Genomic DNA, 17,637 nt, shown 5'->3' with positions numbered 1-17,637 from the left:
GCAAACTGTGTGTAGATGCCCAAAATGACTTTAACAGTTTTTTTATTGGCATATATATATATATATATAGTTAAGAGTTCATGAATATCTTGCTCCAGCCCAGAAAAAATGGAGGCTTCCATTAATTTAGAGATTTTTGAATAGTCATTGAAAAAAGTCAGTAAGTGGAATTAAACTCTGTTGTCAGTACTTAGAAGTTACATAAAACAAAAAGTGCCAGGAAAAATGTAGACATTAGAGAGGTAAAATTGTTTGGTAAGACTTGTACTTTAGAATCGTTCATCATCTAACTTATATTTTACTAAAAAAGAAAAAATGGATCCCAGGACCTGCTATCTGGACTATAACGTTAATCAATGCATTAATTTGTTTAATTAAGGAAAAACTGCTCTCATGGAGAAAATGTGCTGGTCATTGGGAGTGGGACCATTCTGATCCTGAATAGCAAGTCCTCACTGCAAATTCATTAACTGGCTGAATTCCTAGGTGTCTTGCCTACGGTAAGAAAACTCGGTTATGTGGAACAGGGCACCCTTCTTTTGACAATAATTATGTCACTGCAAAATTGTAAATTAATTATTTGTTTTTATGGTATTATATGGCAGCCTCATAATTCTGGTGATGGTATTGGTCTTTGCTTTGTAATGTTAAAAAGAAATTAAGTTTAAAACTCACAACTTAATCCTGAACATTGACATCAAGATGATTGGACAGAAGAGTATTAATGCACCTCAGGAAATGCTCCCTTGCCCCACCAAGGGAATTATAACCCCATGCCCCTGGGAGACACTTTTCTAAAGCTTTAAACACTTCTACAAACCTGATATTATAAATTTCAATAATTGTTGTTTAAATATTTTGTCAAGATACAGTACTAATTGGGATTTTTTTCTCATCTGAACACTGGGTAATTCTAGAAAAAAGCTATTATACTTGAATCATTATGTTTCCAAATTTTGATACACTGCCTTTATATATTAGCCTAAATTAGCCAATAATAATATCATGAAACTGATTCAGGGTCAAAAATAAAACTTAGACAGATGCAAATATTTACTAAGGCTTTAAGATACAAAACTTTTAAAAACATTTGAAGTAGGAAAATTGCACTGATATGTATGCACTGCTTTTTTGGATAATATAGTAGCAGATATTAATTATGTCTTTTCCCTTGAAGCATATTTTATCTTTAAGTTATTTTGGTGTATACGGATAGAATCTCAATTGTACTTTTTTTTTGCCTTCAATAAAACTATGGCTGCATTGTTCATCCTTATATTTATCTCTGTATTGGAATGCTTCTTGAAGTTTTCTTTTAGATTTTTAAGTTTCATATTCTACAGAATTTGCTTGCTTCTCTAGTCTGCTGCCAATAAGTTAAATATAACAGTAAAGTTTTACTGAAAAGTGGAAAATAGGAAAATTTGAAAATTGGAATCCTATGCCTAGCTTCTTTTTTGAGAAAATGTTTTTGTACCTATGTGCTTTGGGACTTGACATTAGTCATTTGGTTGACCCTAGGAAAGGATGTGAACTGAATCTTCTTAAGTAAGGTCATTTTCATTGTTAAATTTTATTGTATTCTTTGTATAAAAATGACCTTCAAAATTCCATCTATCCTAATTGTTTTTGTTTTTATAAGGCATTTTATATATATATATATATATATATATATATATATATATATACATATATATATATATATATATATATATTTAACTTTATCAATCCCTGTACCTATTTGTTAACATTTCCTTAAATGTGTTTTCTCCAGATGTTGAAAGTAAAAAGGCCCTTGTTATTTTTTCCATTGTCACTCTTTACTACTTTCCATAGGCGGCATATTGTGCACGCCAAGGACTGGAGGAAATAACAGATGTGTGAGCCCCAAATTACAGGCACAAAAATAACTTTCATAAAATAGGTTTTAAATGACACCACTTTCCAAAAAGCCAGCTCTAATTGACTCAAGCCTAGAAAGCAGTAACTTTAGGGAACATCAGACACACGTACACTGATCCCAGAAAGTGTTCCACAGTGTGACATTAGCTGGGATGATGACATTCCCAGCTTGCTGCCAGCACATTCCAGAAGGCAGGCCGGGTATTTTGGTACAGGTCAAGACAGTTTCTTCAATAGTATTGTTCTGACATTGTTGAGATGCTTTTTTATTTATGCAACAACTTCCTGAAAATGCCAACTCCATTGCTCACCCACAAGAGATAAAAGAAAAGACAGAGGCAGAGAAATCAGAAGGGAAACTCCTCATTTTTTCTTTGAATGCAGACAGAATCCTCACCCGGGCTTACTGACTGGAGTAGCACGGGTTCCTGCTGTTCGCAGAATGTTACAGATGGCTGCCCAGGCAGGAAGCCCTCCCCCTTCCCCTAACGGGGCTCTGGGGAATGCAAGGGGCCTGGAACCAGCCCTCTCCTTCCCTTCCAAACCTCTTCTTCAAACCCCTACTGAGTAGAAAAAAAAAAAAAAAGAGGGGGAGAAGAGGGGGGAAAAATGCACGTCCCTGGAAACATTTCTGCCAATCTGTTTTTTATGGAATCTTGAATTAACCTCTTCACTCCCGATTAGAATAGCGATTTATAACTTTGCCGGCATCTCTTTAATGTCCTGAATCAATTCCACCAGCTCATTGAAGTGCCCTACCATTTGGGTTGAATTATAATGGCACTTTTGAATTATGCAACAATTTCAAGTAAGCAAAAGCAGGTTTGAATTCTGAAATAATTAATAGTATTTTAGCACATCAAGTATTGTATTAATAGTGTTCTCTGATTCAATTTTTGAAAGTTTTGTGTTTCCCCATAGTTTTTCCTTTTTCTCTTTCTTTCTTTTTTTAAACTATATATTTTTAAAACACCTTGCCTTTGTTTTGGACATATTTAATAAAAACTTATTTTCATAATCACAGTTTTTTATTTATAATATGAAGGCAATTTCATTATCATAGTCCTATTTTTACATATTTTAAGGCATACTATATTTGTATACTAAAACAAGGTGTTTCTTGAAGATAACTTTTATTTTGGACTTACAAAAGTTAAGAAATTCAGCTAATATAGGATGTCCCAAAAATGTATACACACACTATGAATTATTAAGAAGGCAGTGTTTATTAAAATACATTTCATTTTAAAAATTGAGCTATCAGCTGTTAAAGTGTGTATACATTTTGGGGGGACACCTGTATATATCTCTGCCAAAGAGGAAGCATAAGCCACATATTTTATACAAAAGTATGAAATGCAGTATAATTTGTAACCTCATAACTGTCGTTATAGTAAAAACGAAATATGCCACATAAGAATAGACTTATTTTGAAACATTTATATTACACTTGACTCAAAAATAAATTGTAGGGCAGGAAAAATAATTTTACCTCTACCCTTCTCTGTTCTTGGTTGGGACACTCCCACTGACTGGCCCTCGTAATAAAAGACAGATTAACAGGAGAAAATGAAACTCAAGTTTAATAACATATATATCTCATACACATGGAAAACTCAGGAAAACTAAGTAACTAATTCCCTGAGTCGGCCCAAGCCACCACTTTAAATACAGATCTCCAGCTAAAGACAAAGGAAGACATTGGGGAAGTGGTGAAGCCAATTATGGGGGGTTATCAGGAAATGCACAGGTCAGTAGCTTCTCCACTGATAAGAGTTTGTAGAGATTTAGAGTCATTCTTCTCTTTCTGGTACAGAGAGGGAGATCTCATAATAAGCTAAAGTCCTCTCAGTTTTCAGAGCTTTTCTTATATCTGCTGTTTCTTTAAAATAATCAGTCTAAAATAATCCTTAGGCCAAAGAGACATATTTCAGGGTGGCAAGTTGTATTCTCCCTCAAAAGTTAGACTACCCAAACTCTATAATACCAATGATAGAATGGTTAGGTATTTCATCATATGGAGAATAAAATATTCTAATCAACTATAGTTATACTCCATAAAGAGACAAATAAAAGCTTAAAGAAGAGAAACTATTGAAAATGCAATTTAAGAATAACAGATGAAAGAGGTAAAAAGAAGAAAACTTCTAATTTTATATTAAGAAGTCCAGATATTCTGTGATAGACTAAATTTATATATTAATTAATTCATCAAATATTGAATGACTCTGTGTTTCAAGCACCATATTAAGGATTCAGTCATGAGTAAAACACACTATTTGCCCACAAGAAACGAACAATGTAGAACATGACAGTCTGGGTTTCCATCACCTTCTATCTAAGGCCCTTTTATCTGAATTCTTGGGAAGGCTAAATGAAAACAAGTCAATTCAGCCAGTTCTCAGTTTAACAATTTGCCAATAAATACACCTGGCATCCATTCTTATTGGTCACTGCATGTGTTCTGATTAGTCCCAAAGCTGTACCATTCATTAAATATTTTTAATAGCATACATGTTATATGCAATAGAAACTTGAATCATTTGGGATTTCTTCAATGGACCCTGAGAAGAAAGACTCATTTGATGTAAACCCCAAGAAGAAATTATTCTGCTGAGATGTTCTCCCCATGATCAACTGAGAGCCCAAATTTTACGAATAATAAAAGCCTACTGCCTATTTGCTAATGGGCTCCTCACATACTCTGCATACCTAGAGGAACCTCAACCTGAACTGTAGGCTTTCTACACTATGCCCTGCTTGTTTAAGCTGCCTTAATCAATCAGCTGAGACCTACAGAATCCAATCAGAACTGCACAATTAGAACACCTCATTTACATAAAATGAATCTAATTGAGAACATGGGCAGGAACTTTTGTATAAAAGGCAGCCTCCCCCTTGTCTCAGTGAAACACAATTTACATTGCTATCTGAATCTGTCTCCTGGGCTGCAGCTCCTTTTTGCTCAAATAAATTCTTTTTTATGTCTTATTACAGTCCAAAATTAATTTTGGTTTACACTTCAAACATTTAAAATGTTTATTTACCTTATATACAGGTTGGGCAAAAATAAGTTTATAGTTGTGAGTATTATTATTTACTATATTACAATTGTAAACCAACTTTTGCCCACCCCTGTATGTTCCATTTCTAGCTAAAAACTAACACATAAACAAAAATTAAGAAAAAATACATTGAGTTTTTTAGGAATATTTTTGTCTTTTGTGAGTTTTTTTCTTCATTTTGTTTATTTGTTTGTTTGTTTTGTCTTGTTGGGTTTTTGGGTTTTTTTTGAGGAAAAAGAAAGAGAAATGTGAGTAGGAAGTCTCAACTATTTTTTGCCTGGCCTTGATGTTATTCTATGATACTTACAGATAAAACAGTCTTACAATTATAAGGGAAAGCTAATGTCAGAGGTGTTGAACAGGATCCCTGAAAATTTGAGCTCTTTAATTACTCACCTGGGATGAGCAACCTCTGAATTTCTTATATAAGCTATATTAATAACTCTCTCTGTTTAATCTACTTTTATTTTGGGAATCTGTTACTTACAGTCAAAAGCATCTGAACTGAAATAATATATTTAGGAGAATTGGGGTAACTTTTGTTCCATAGGAATAAAAATTGAATGACTATGTTATATTCCAAATAAAGGATTTTGTAATATGTATTTAATTCATGCAGGTTTTCAAATCATAAAACTTCTTGGGAGGCATATTAAACTCTATAAAACCTAGATTCTAGAATCAAGTATTATTTCTTGGATAAACAGTCCTCTTCCATGCATTCTTGAATTTCAGAAGTTTATCTGACTTTGATAGCTAACTTCAAGTGACTCAGCTTTCTGGTTTCAGAGTCAGTGGTGTGTGGTCTATATTCATACCATACAGTTTGATCAACCACAACATAAAACACTCAATAGAGATATAGGCCAACACATTCAAGTGAGAACCCAAGCCAGAAGCCAAAATTTCCATCTCCATGTGCAATTGTCATTGATTTTAAATATGTATTTGAGAGAAAAGAAAAAGGCCTATTGGGCAAATTAGAGCCTATCGACTTCAGTTCATTAGCTGTATCATAATCATTTTCACATCAATAAGTAAAAACTCAGCCAAAGGGAGGATCTAGAACATACTATGTTCATAGCACATTTTGTCTTCTAGCTTACAGATTTCCTTTGCTATAGTACAATTAGTTCCAGTTCACATGAAGACAATGACATACAAGAATATCCTATATAATAAAGATGTAATATGCACATAAGCATAACCAATGGACGCAAAACACTGGGGGGTGAGGGCCTGTATGGGAATGGGGTGGGGGGGGGCAATGGTAAGATATGTACACATATAATACCTTAATAAAAAAATGAAAAAAGAAAGATGTAATATGCAAATGGTCGTTATGCCGTGAAGCATAATGACTGACCATGTAATGACTGGATCACAGATCAGCAGGAGGGTGGGGCAGGGAGCTACAAGCGGGCAGCTGAGAGCTACAGAAGGGGGCAGGGCACCAAGCAATGGGGGGGGGGAGCAAAGGGGAGAGAGAGCTACAGGAGGGCGGGGCAGTGGGCGGAGAGCTACTGGAGGGCGGCAGCGAGCTACTGGCGCACGGATTCCTGTGCAGGGCTACTAGTATATATGTATTTGAGCAATCTGAACAAATGATGTCATGTAGTTTATTACTAAATAAATGGGGCTTAGGGGTTTTTAAAAGATGCCTTGATTTCCTAAGCACAGAAGATAATTACACAGATACTCTCAATAAAAATAAGCAAAAAAAAAAAAAAGCTGTATGTAAATTATCTCATTTATTAAAGGTTTTACAGAATAGTTGAATAGAAAGCACAATAAAGATACATAGAAGTGGAAAAAGAACCTGGAGAACAGTATGGAGTTTCCTTAAAAAAAACTAAAAATTGAACTCCCATTTGACCCAGTAATCCCACTTCTAGGAATATATACCAAGAAACCAGAAACACCAATCAGAAAGGATATATGCACCTCCATGTTCATAACAGCACAATTTACCATAGCTAAGATTTGGAAACAGCCTAAGTGCCCATCAGCAGATGAGTGGATTAAAAAAACTGGTACATGTACACAATGGAATACTACGCTGAGGTAAAAAAGAAGGAATTCTTACCATTTGCAACAGCATGGATGGAACTGGAGAACATTATGCTAAGCCAGTGGTTGGCAAACCGCGGCTCGCGAGCCACATGCGGCTCACGAGCCGTGGTTTGCCGCTCTGTTGACTAATGAGTTTGCTGACCACTGTGCTAAGCGAAATAAGCCAGTCAGAGAAAGATAAATATCACATGATCTCACTCATTTGTGGAATATAATGAACAACATAAACTGATGAACAAAAACAGATCCAGAAACAGAGAAGCATTGATCAGACCGTCAAACCTCAGAAGGAAGGTAGGGGAGGGTGGGGGTAAAGGGGAGAGATCAACCAAAGGACTTGTATGCCTGCATATAAGCCTAACCAATGGACACAGACACCAGGGAGGTAAGGGCATGAGGAGGGCGGGGGGAGGCAATGGGGAGATAAGGACACATATGTAATACCTTAATCAATAAAGAAAAAAATAAGAAAGAACCTATGTTTCTTTAGCATAACAGATAAAACATGAAGTGTGTTTTCAAGGAAAAAACTCAAGTCACACTGGAAATGCCTTAAATATCTACATATGTAATGATTCAGCAAAGCCCAACGCGCTAATGACGGCCCAATGCCGCATGCCACAATGCTGCAAAGCAAAGCCATTCCTTTATGTTCCCCTATCCAAGTCCATTAAGAAATAATGGTTCTAAGATGAAAGTCTTGTTAGGGTTTCAATGAAAATGTTTGGCACACCATGATGAAAAGTCAACAATCTGCTTTTTAACGAGAGACACTGGAAAAACGTTGGTTAACATACCACTGAAAATATTAATTCTCCTTAATGGCAGGATGCAACATAGCTTTTTATAGTTTTTGATCCATGTCATAAATTTGGCTATGACAAGGGGATACCCCAGCTTTAACTCACTGGCAAGAGTATTAGCTATTTTCCAGGCCTAAAAGGTTTGGCCCTTAGTATTTTTTGTAATGGGCACCAAAAGGCCAGATTTCTGTCCTCAGAGGGATAGGCTGTCTGTGTGCGCATGTGTGCAGGCACGCACAGGCAAGCACATGCATGTGTAAGTGTGTACTCAATGTATGTCTGTTGGCAGTATGAATAGTTTTTTTTGAGCTTTTGGAGAGAGAAAATAAAAATGTTACAAGTCCCAATTCCTGGTATCATTGCCAGAATTCCAGAATGTGCAAAGTTAAATCAATGAGAAAGGTAACAGCCTTACAAACCACAATAACTTGATCATTATATGCCAGATAACATGCTGCCCATTTCAAGTGGATGTGTTTGAGAAAGTATATTTTTCTTATGCTTTTTTCTTCAGCATCAAAATAAATTCTCAGATTTTAAAGATGATAGAACAACAAGGTGAGAGCAAAGAATTTTGGCTTCACAACTTACATTTCAAAACAGTGTTATTCTTGTTCAAAATCCTCAAATAGTATCTTCTCTTCCTAAAATAGAAATACATACGTGATAAATATAACTTCAGTGCCAAACCATAACATTTTATACTGAACGACTTCTTTCAACTCTGCCAATGACTATTTGTTTTTCTTCAACACTATTGAAAGGCAAAGGACTTTTTAAAATAGGATAACTACAGTGATGTTTACTAGAGGAATAATTCTTTGTTGCTATGTGTAAGAAGGACACACAACAGTTACTTGAATAACATCATTTAGTTTCATGTTGTTTTGTTATAATGATGAGGGGGAAAAATTGACCTCCAGCCAGGGCCACCGTATTTGTGGAGTGCACATGTTCTCCGCATGTCTGCATGGGTTTTCTCTGGGGACTGTGGTTTCCTCCCACATCCCAAAGATGAAAATGTTAGGTACACTGGCTGGTCCACATTGTCTGAGTGAGTGTGGGTGGGTGTGATGCGCCTTACACCCTAGGCTGCCAGGACAGACTCCAGGAACAAGAGAAGGGGTTGGAAAAAAGGAATTTGATTTGTTTATATTCATCTTTCTTAAATGTATGCATAGCTCACCTTTATTTCAATGTAAGATTAGATGTGTTTTGTCTTTACTTAGAAGGTTGGTGATGTTTTGTGACCAGAAATATGCAGTAAAAGCTTAACTCTTACTAATATCCATTAGCCTATGGTAAAATCAGGTTCATTACACACCATTTTGCTTAAAGTCACAGTTTCCAAGAACCTACTGACAACATGAAGTGAGGACTTACTGTAATTGTAATCATGTTTAAGTTTATTCCAAATTGTTTGTATGTATTATTCTTCAACAACAGCAACAACAAAACCTCATAACTTTAAAATATGCTAATAGCCCTAGTCGGTTTTGCTCAGTGGTTAGAGCCTCAACCCAAGTACTGAAGGGTCCAGGGTTCGTTTCTGGTCAAAGGCATGTACGTCAGTTGCAGGCTCATCCCTGGCCTGGGTTCTGGTCAGGGCTCACGTAAGAGGCAACCAATTGATGTGCTTCTCTCACATCCATATTTTTCTCTATCTTTCCTTCTCTCTTCTACTCTTTCTAAAAATCAATGACAAATATCCTAGGGTGAGGATTTAAAAAATAAAAATAAAAAATAAAATATGATAATAGATTTGTTTCTTCTATTTTAAATTTCAATGTGGATTCAATGTCTTAGAGCAATAAATTAAAAAAAAGATGAAATGTGAACTTCATTTATAGGAAAAATATATAATAGCTTCCCACAAGAGCATCACATCTTAAATGTTTTTTATGAATAGGAACAAGAACAGAGTTAATTATACTGTAATGTTGCTTCTTTATACTAGTACAAGTAGTTCTTAAACTCTCATAGCATAAGAACACTTAGTGGATGTGGGGCTGGGGGACTTGTTAAAAATCAAGTTTTAGATTCAGATTCTTTTTTTTTTAATCCTTACCAAAGGATATTTTTCCATTTATTTTCAGAGAGAGTAGAAGAGAGCGGGAAAGAGAGAGAAACACATTAGCGATTGGTTGCCTTCTGCACGCACCCTGAGTCCAGGCCTAAAAAGAGCCTGCAACTGAGGTACATGTCCTTGATCGGAATCGAACCCGGGATTCTTTGGTCCACAGTCTGATGCTCTATCCACTGATCCAAACCAGCTAGGGCTAGACTCAGAATCCAATTCAGTAGATCTGGGGTAGAGTCCAGCAACCGGCATATTAAACAACTTTCTCTCTATCCTTTAATACTAATGTCAGTGGTCAATTCCTCAACTTTGAGGAAACTCCTTTTTTAACCTATGAAGAATTAAATTTTGCACAAAGAGTGTTATTCTTATTTATGCCCCTATTGGTTTTGCTGTTAAAAGAATAACTTCATACTTACACTCAAAAAAAAGTGTGCTCTTTCAAAAGAAGAGCCCCTGTCGATGCAAGTGCAACCATGTTGGCTTAGCAAACACCTGGAAGGAATGTTAAAAGACAATATTAATATCTGAGCAATTATTAAATCAAATTAACTTCAAGTTTTCAGCCAATCCTGACCTTTTCATCATGTCCTATCAGTGTTCAGTGGTTGTTTTTTTTTTAAATCATCATGTAGAAAAGGGAAGAGAGACAATAAAGCATTAGTTATGTTTCTTTTCTTTGTATTTCTTTATATATATATATATATATATATATATATATATATATATATATTGATTGATTGATTTCAGAGAGGAAGGGAGAGGGAGATAGAGATAGAAACATCACTGATGAGAGAGAATTATCGATGGGCTGCCTCCTAGATGCCCCCCTACTGGGGATCGAGCCCGCATCCCAGGCATGTGCCCTTGACTGGATTCAAACCCGGGACCCTTCAGTCCACAGGCCAATGCTCTATCCACTGAGCCAAACCAGTTAGGGCTTCTTTGTATTTCTTAATCAAAATACTATGGTGATCTAAAATCATATACCTTTTTTTTAATGGCCTGAAATAATCTCACTGTTCAGTCAATGGACATTTTTGTTGTTATTTATATGTACTCTTGCAAAATATGTAGTTTTTTTAGAGTGAACATATATTTAGTTTATATCCATAGTACTTTGTGATATAGCACATTTGCTTCAGTACTTTTTATTGACATTATATCTTTAAGGTCAATTTACATTGCAATGAGTAATCTAATCCACAGACTCTGACAGCTATCCATACCCCAGCTTGCCTCCAAATCCCCGCTACAAAGATGTTACAATAGATATCCCCTTTCATATCCTGTGATGGACTTGCACACATTTCAAGGCAGATACTGCCAATGTATATTTTAAAACAAACTTTAGCAAAGAAGAATCAATTGGAGTTTCAAAATTCATTTGGTAACCTTAGGACACTAAAAATAATATATTTATAATAACCTCATGACATGTATAGCTTACTCCATGAAATAATTGTTATAATTCACCAATTCTCCCCTGTAATTCTCTCTAGGGTGATGAATTGATTTAAACAAAAAGGAAAGAAAAAAAAGAAAAATATTCTCTCTTTATCGCTTTCAAGGAAAGAGAAATAAATCCTACCTCCCTCGAAAACCCACTTAGAGTAATGTGACTAAAAACAGTCTTTTTCACTTGTGATTATCAATCCAGCTATAAAATTCATCCAGATATATACAATGGTCTCAATCAAATTTAGTGAATAATTGAATTCTTTTGGAAAAAATTGTACCTTTAGCAATATTTGAATTTTATGTGTAAGTACTAGTATTTGAGATACATATATCTTTTAATAAGACATATGTTTAATAGATCAGTCTGTTGTGTTCATATTTACTGAATAAACTTTCACATCCTAGCATTTAATGAAGTGTTACTGTAATTTAATTTGTTTATCTGGCCTCCTCTCTTTATATCTGGAATTATCCTGGCAGTAAATACATAAAAGCTGCTATGCAGAGATCAGCAAATATCTTTAAAAACTTAACAGCAATTTAAAGTAACCTTCACAGTACATATTAGAACTCCTTGCAGAGCCTCCTGAAAACATGATCCATGTGGCCATTTCTGTTCTTGATTTGATTTCTGCACACTTTTAACTGTTGACTGTCCAGAGTAATGGCTTGAGTAGCAAGTGCCAACAAAATGAGATTTCACATAATATATTTCAAACAATTGGAAAGGGCATTTTTATTGATTAAGCATTTCAATGAGATAGGAGGGGGGAACACTTTTTTAGTGGAAGCAAAGATCTGAAAAAGCACATAGGAAGTCAATGTGGAAATGAAATTTGAGAACAGATGAAGCTGAACAGGTATCTCTGCCTTTGAGTTTGATGTACACTTAAGAAATTCCCTGGGTTAACCCTAAGTGCATGGCATTTCTTTTCCACTGGACTACAGTCCCAGTCACTGGGTCATGTACAAACTGACTGTAGGACAGGACAGACCTAATTTAAAGGTGTTGTCCACTATGTAGCTAATCACTGACAGAAGAAGGCTTTACAAGTTATTAAATACAGTGAATATTTTTTCACTTAATCCTCATTATCTTCTAAGGTAGCTGTAATTCACCACATTTTACTAATGAGGGAAATAAAGTTTGAAAAAGAGGAAAATGCTTTATGGTTCTATTTAATATCATGATGCTCTTGAATATTCAACAGTACAGATGATCCTTTTTTTTTCCTTTCTTTTTTTTTTTTTTTTGCACTCTTTTTCATGGGCAAAACCCTAAGTGTTTTGTTTTTTTTCTAATCTTGGGAACCTCCAAAGCAAGTTTCACTTGAGAAATTGTTATTTTAAAAAAATCAGGAATCACAAAGACAAACAATATTTTATTGGCTTATTCAAAAAACACAATAGTTATTTTCAAAAGGAAATAACAGATAAACATTGTTTATATAAGGGTAATTCAGAATTACTTGGCTGCACTCATGTTTGTTGATAAAGCTGAAATGAACTTTCACTTAGATATACTTTGAAGCCCAGTTTCTGGCCTGGTTCCAAGGGTGGAGTGAAGGAGAAATCTGTCAGCAGTCAGGCCTGATTGTATTCAGAGTCCTATGCCGAGTACAGAAGACCTATTTCCTTCCTTGCACAGATCCTAAGAAAGGTAAGGTCTGTCCCTGCTGTTTGTAACACCTTTTACATTTTCTTTTCCTTTCTGATAGCCAGGCAGGAGGAATGAGAGCTGTGATAGTGCTTTTTAAAGACCTTCCAATTATTATGTTATTCACATTGATACTAATGTGATACCCATGTCCCTAGTTATGCCAGGGTATCTCTGTCACCCTCATCACTCTCAGTGTTAGAGACTCATTAGTTTTTGACGAGTCTTAAATATACCATATAGATGTGTAAAGCCTACACAGATGTCTGCCCAAAGTCCATTTTCCCCCTAGTTTATTGACATAGTCCCAAATTTCTAGCATTTCACGCATATTCAACAGAAATTCGGATATCCATATACCTTTAATATATGCCTAATGAATCTCTACAAAAAGGATAGGAAATACTAGTATATAGCATTTCTCAAACATATTTGATTTCTGAATCATGGGAGTCTAGTGCCCACTTACTTTGTTTTGCCTCAGAAATTAGCATCATTTGGGTGACATGAGGAGGCTAACCAATGAATCAGCTAACGTGGAATAGCAATAATCTGATTTAAGTTCTGCAGTGGTTCTCACTCTTGGTTTCATGATAGAATCATCTGGCAAGCTTTTAAAAATACTAATTCCCATGCCCTGGTACTGTCGGAGTTGGGAATTATTGGGCTAAGCAATCATTTTTATTTAAAAAAATGAAGGCATGTGTCTCTTGAAAGTTTCAAAACCTGGGAGTTTACTTACCTATTGATAGATAGGACTATTGGACCTTCTTGAATTCAAACTTCATGTGTGGGCATAGTGTAGTGACTCTTAGGTTAAACCTTCATAATCTTCCTCAACAAAGTGTGTTCAAAGGTATAGGAACTTGCTAGACTCCATCTGAGCATCAATGGATTGCAATATGTCTTTTTATAAGAATTCCTTGGGAGGTTGGCATGCACATTTATGATTGGGAAAAAACTGATATATAATTTCAGCCATAGGAAAATATTTTGAAGTTAGGAATTCATTATTTTTGTGATCCAATTTTACACTAGAAAATAAAATGAGCACTATATTAAGGAATGGACAGGGGAATATTGCCCCACAAATTTATAATGTGCGGGAAGACAACCAAGTGATGACTCACAGATATTCATCTTAGTCCTTAATTCTTTTCATCTAACACCTAGTTTCATTTCATAATAAACGTGCTATCTTTTTACAAATGCTTCCTTTCTGTGGCACTACACAGAATTTTTCATTCTATGTAAGAAAATTGCAACAGAGGCAGTCTAGCCAAATATCAAGGAATCAGGGCATTTGGTGATTGGCAACTAGTGACTGAAAAATTTTGCCAAGCAGAATACTGAGTTTCCAACATTGAGTTTCATAGTTCTTACAACCAGAGTCACAATGAATTTTCGGCAAAATACCCTTAACTTCTATGTGGAATTAATTTGCTTCTCTTCAGTGCTTATTTTAATTCCTCTTCTTATGTTCCCTTTCAATCTCACCTGACCCTTCTTTGTAACTGGGGACAGACTGAAGAGAATCAGGCAGGTAAACTCTTTTTAGATGTTCTAGGGATACTTGCTGATCTTAAAAAGCACATTCTTGAGAAGACCTTTGCTATACAAACTTTTTGGTGCATAAGAAGGTGGAAACTGTTTAATATGACTACTGGTTCATTGCACATTTAGAATAGACTCTCAATAAAAGAGTTAGTTTCCTTCTCTTTCAAAACCTTTCCCTTTCCTAAATAATGCACAAAAAAAGCTAATAGCTAAAACTTATTTGCATATTCATATTTATCAGGAACTAAGTACTCTATAGTATTAATTCATCAAATTTTCGTAAGAAAACAGTTGAGGGCACTGAAGCACAGTTTTGTTTTGTTTTTTAATATATTTTATTGATTTTCCACAGAGAGGAAGGGAGAGAGATAGATAGTTAGAGACATCGATGAGAGAGAAACATCGATCAGCTGCCTCCTGCACACCCCCTACTGGGAATGTGCCCGCAACCAAGGTACATGCCCTTGACCGGAATCGAACCTGGGACCTTTCAGTCCGAAGACTGACGCTCTATCCACTGAGCCAAACCGGTTTCAGCTGAAGCACAGTTTTTTAAAAAATAAACTATTTTAGACCAATTTAAATTTATACAAAAATTGCAAAGATAGTACAGAGTTCTAATATACCCCACATCCAGAGGCACTATTAACATTATAATTAACATCTTACATTAGTATGGCTATAATTAAGGAACCATCAATAAATTATCCTTGACTTAATGATAATTTAACTTTATTCCTTAGTTCTTACTTATTTCTGTACAAGAGATTTTTAAAGTAACCTCCAGATTATACTACAGTAGTAGACAGAGCTTATCTTTAAATCTAAATGAACTCCAGAGGACCAAATTTAAGTACTATTTTATAATGCCTTATGAGAAAAAAGGTATGCCCATTAAATCAGACATCTTGAGAAGAAACTACATCAAATAAAAAGGGAAAAAAGTCTTTGCTCTAATTCTGGGAAAGCCAGTACACTCTGAGGAAGATCCTGATGTTGTGGAAAACTTACATGCAGCATTTGTGATGAAATAGACCAAGTCCATCTCCATCATTTATCAGTAGGCTTCAGTTTCCTTTCTGGAAAATGGGAATAATTCAAGGGCTATTGAGAGGATTTTTGTTAAGGGGAAGGGCCATCTCCTATATGCCTAATGCAAAACTATTTAATTTTTTTCACTTCCTTTCTCTCTTTCATATCTCAAACCATATGTGTCTATGTTTACTATTTGTAAAGTGAAATTTCTTTACTGGAAAGTAATAAAATGTAGGAATGGCCACACAAGTGAAAACTGTGATACTTCTCTTAGCCCTGAGGAAGTTGATTGGCCACCATCCTGCATGATTTTCTTATCTTTGGCTTTCTGACAATATCATAAGATTGGATTCAAATGAGCATTTAAGACCACTTTGGTTCTAATTTTATACTGTGTTGTCTCCCTATCATCAATTTCAGGATATTTAAATAACTGATATTCAAACCTCAGAAGGATGGTTCTCTAAACAAGGATTAACTCAATATTGTAAGGCTTCTTTCCAAGAGTTAGTCTGGTTTTCCAAAAGAGAGTTGGCTTCCTATGTTCCTACTGCTTCCTGGTGCTTATAACAGCATTGGGAAAAGAGAGTTCATTTTGTATACACACAACATGGCTTTAGCAAAGGAGGAAAAATGTCTGTCCAGCCAGGAAAACACATTCACACACCCCCACATGGACATGCCACCCATATGCAAAAGTCTGATCCTGGGAGCTGCCTTTAGAATTGTCATCCTGTTCTGCTATGGGTACTGGGGCTAAGATGTATACATATTCAGTAGTGTCTCAAGCCCAGGGAACTCCTCTTCCATTGCTATTCTGTCACTCCCCTTTCCTTTCCTTCCCTATCTCTCTCAATATGTCTACGCTATGAATGTTCTAAGATGATCATTTAATTGCTTTAATTAAAATGTGTTAAAGCCAGAAAAAGAGCTTTAAACATTAGATGTTTTAAACTTCGTTAGGGTTCCCTCATTAACTATAAACAGGTATGTTCCATTTGTATTCATATATAATAAAATTTCTTAAACTTTTTCCTACAAATATATAAATAGAAGCTTAATTTATAAATATTAATTATTTCCCACTTAAGATACTAGCTATTTCATTTCCACATTAAGGGAAATTTACCTGTATCATATATCAATGGATTTAGAAAATCAAAGTATACAAACATAGGACTCAAAGGGACCCTGAAATGTTGTAAAATTCATTTAGAAATACTTTACCATTCCAAATAATATTGTTAAAAATTTCCAGAAAAGAGATTTTATGACTTTCTATAGTAATGTGATATATTTTTAAAATTCCTCCTGTCTCATGTTCATGTATCAAGGGAAATTAGAGAATTAATACCATTAATACCCCAACAAGCTTACACTAACTCTGCAACAGTGAGTAAGGAACTTACATGAGATCTGACTGCCAATATGTGTCAAAATCTACATATATAAAAGCCCAGTGACCAAATGGCAGAATGACCAGAACGACCGGTCAACTAGTCGCTATGATGCACACTGACCACCAGGGGGCAGATGCTCAATGCAGGAGCTGCCCCCTGGTGGTCAGCGCGCTCCCACCATGGGAGCACTGCTCAGCTGACTGGGATGAGCAGTGCACCCACAGTGGGCTGATCCCCACAGGCCATGCTCCCTACCAGTGCACAAATCCGTGCACCAGGCCTCTGGTAGATAATAATAGAGACCAAGAATCTCTGTGCATCTGGTGGCAATCCTAGTAGTTGAGTGTGGGCTTTGGATATTTACAACATCAATTGTCTAACACTGCCACCTTTGTTTTTCTTTAACTATATGATCTTGGGAAAATTACTTATTGAGTATGTCTCTGTTTTCTCATCTTTAATTAATGTAATAATATAACTCATCTCATCAAGATGAATTAATATACTTTAAGGGTATAGAAACATATTTAATAAATGGGATTTGCATTATCTCTATGAAATAGACATGGCACTTCTAGAAATATTTTAAATATTTAGTCTTTAT

The sequence above is a fragment of the Cnephaeus nilssonii genome, assembly GCF_951640355.1.
Source record: "Cnephaeus nilssonii genome assembly, chromosome: 12".
Lineage (NCBI taxonomy): Eukaryota > Metazoa > Chordata > Mammalia > Chiroptera > Vespertilionidae > Cnephaeus > Cnephaeus nilssonii.
This window is presented reverse-complemented; position numbering follows the sequence as displayed.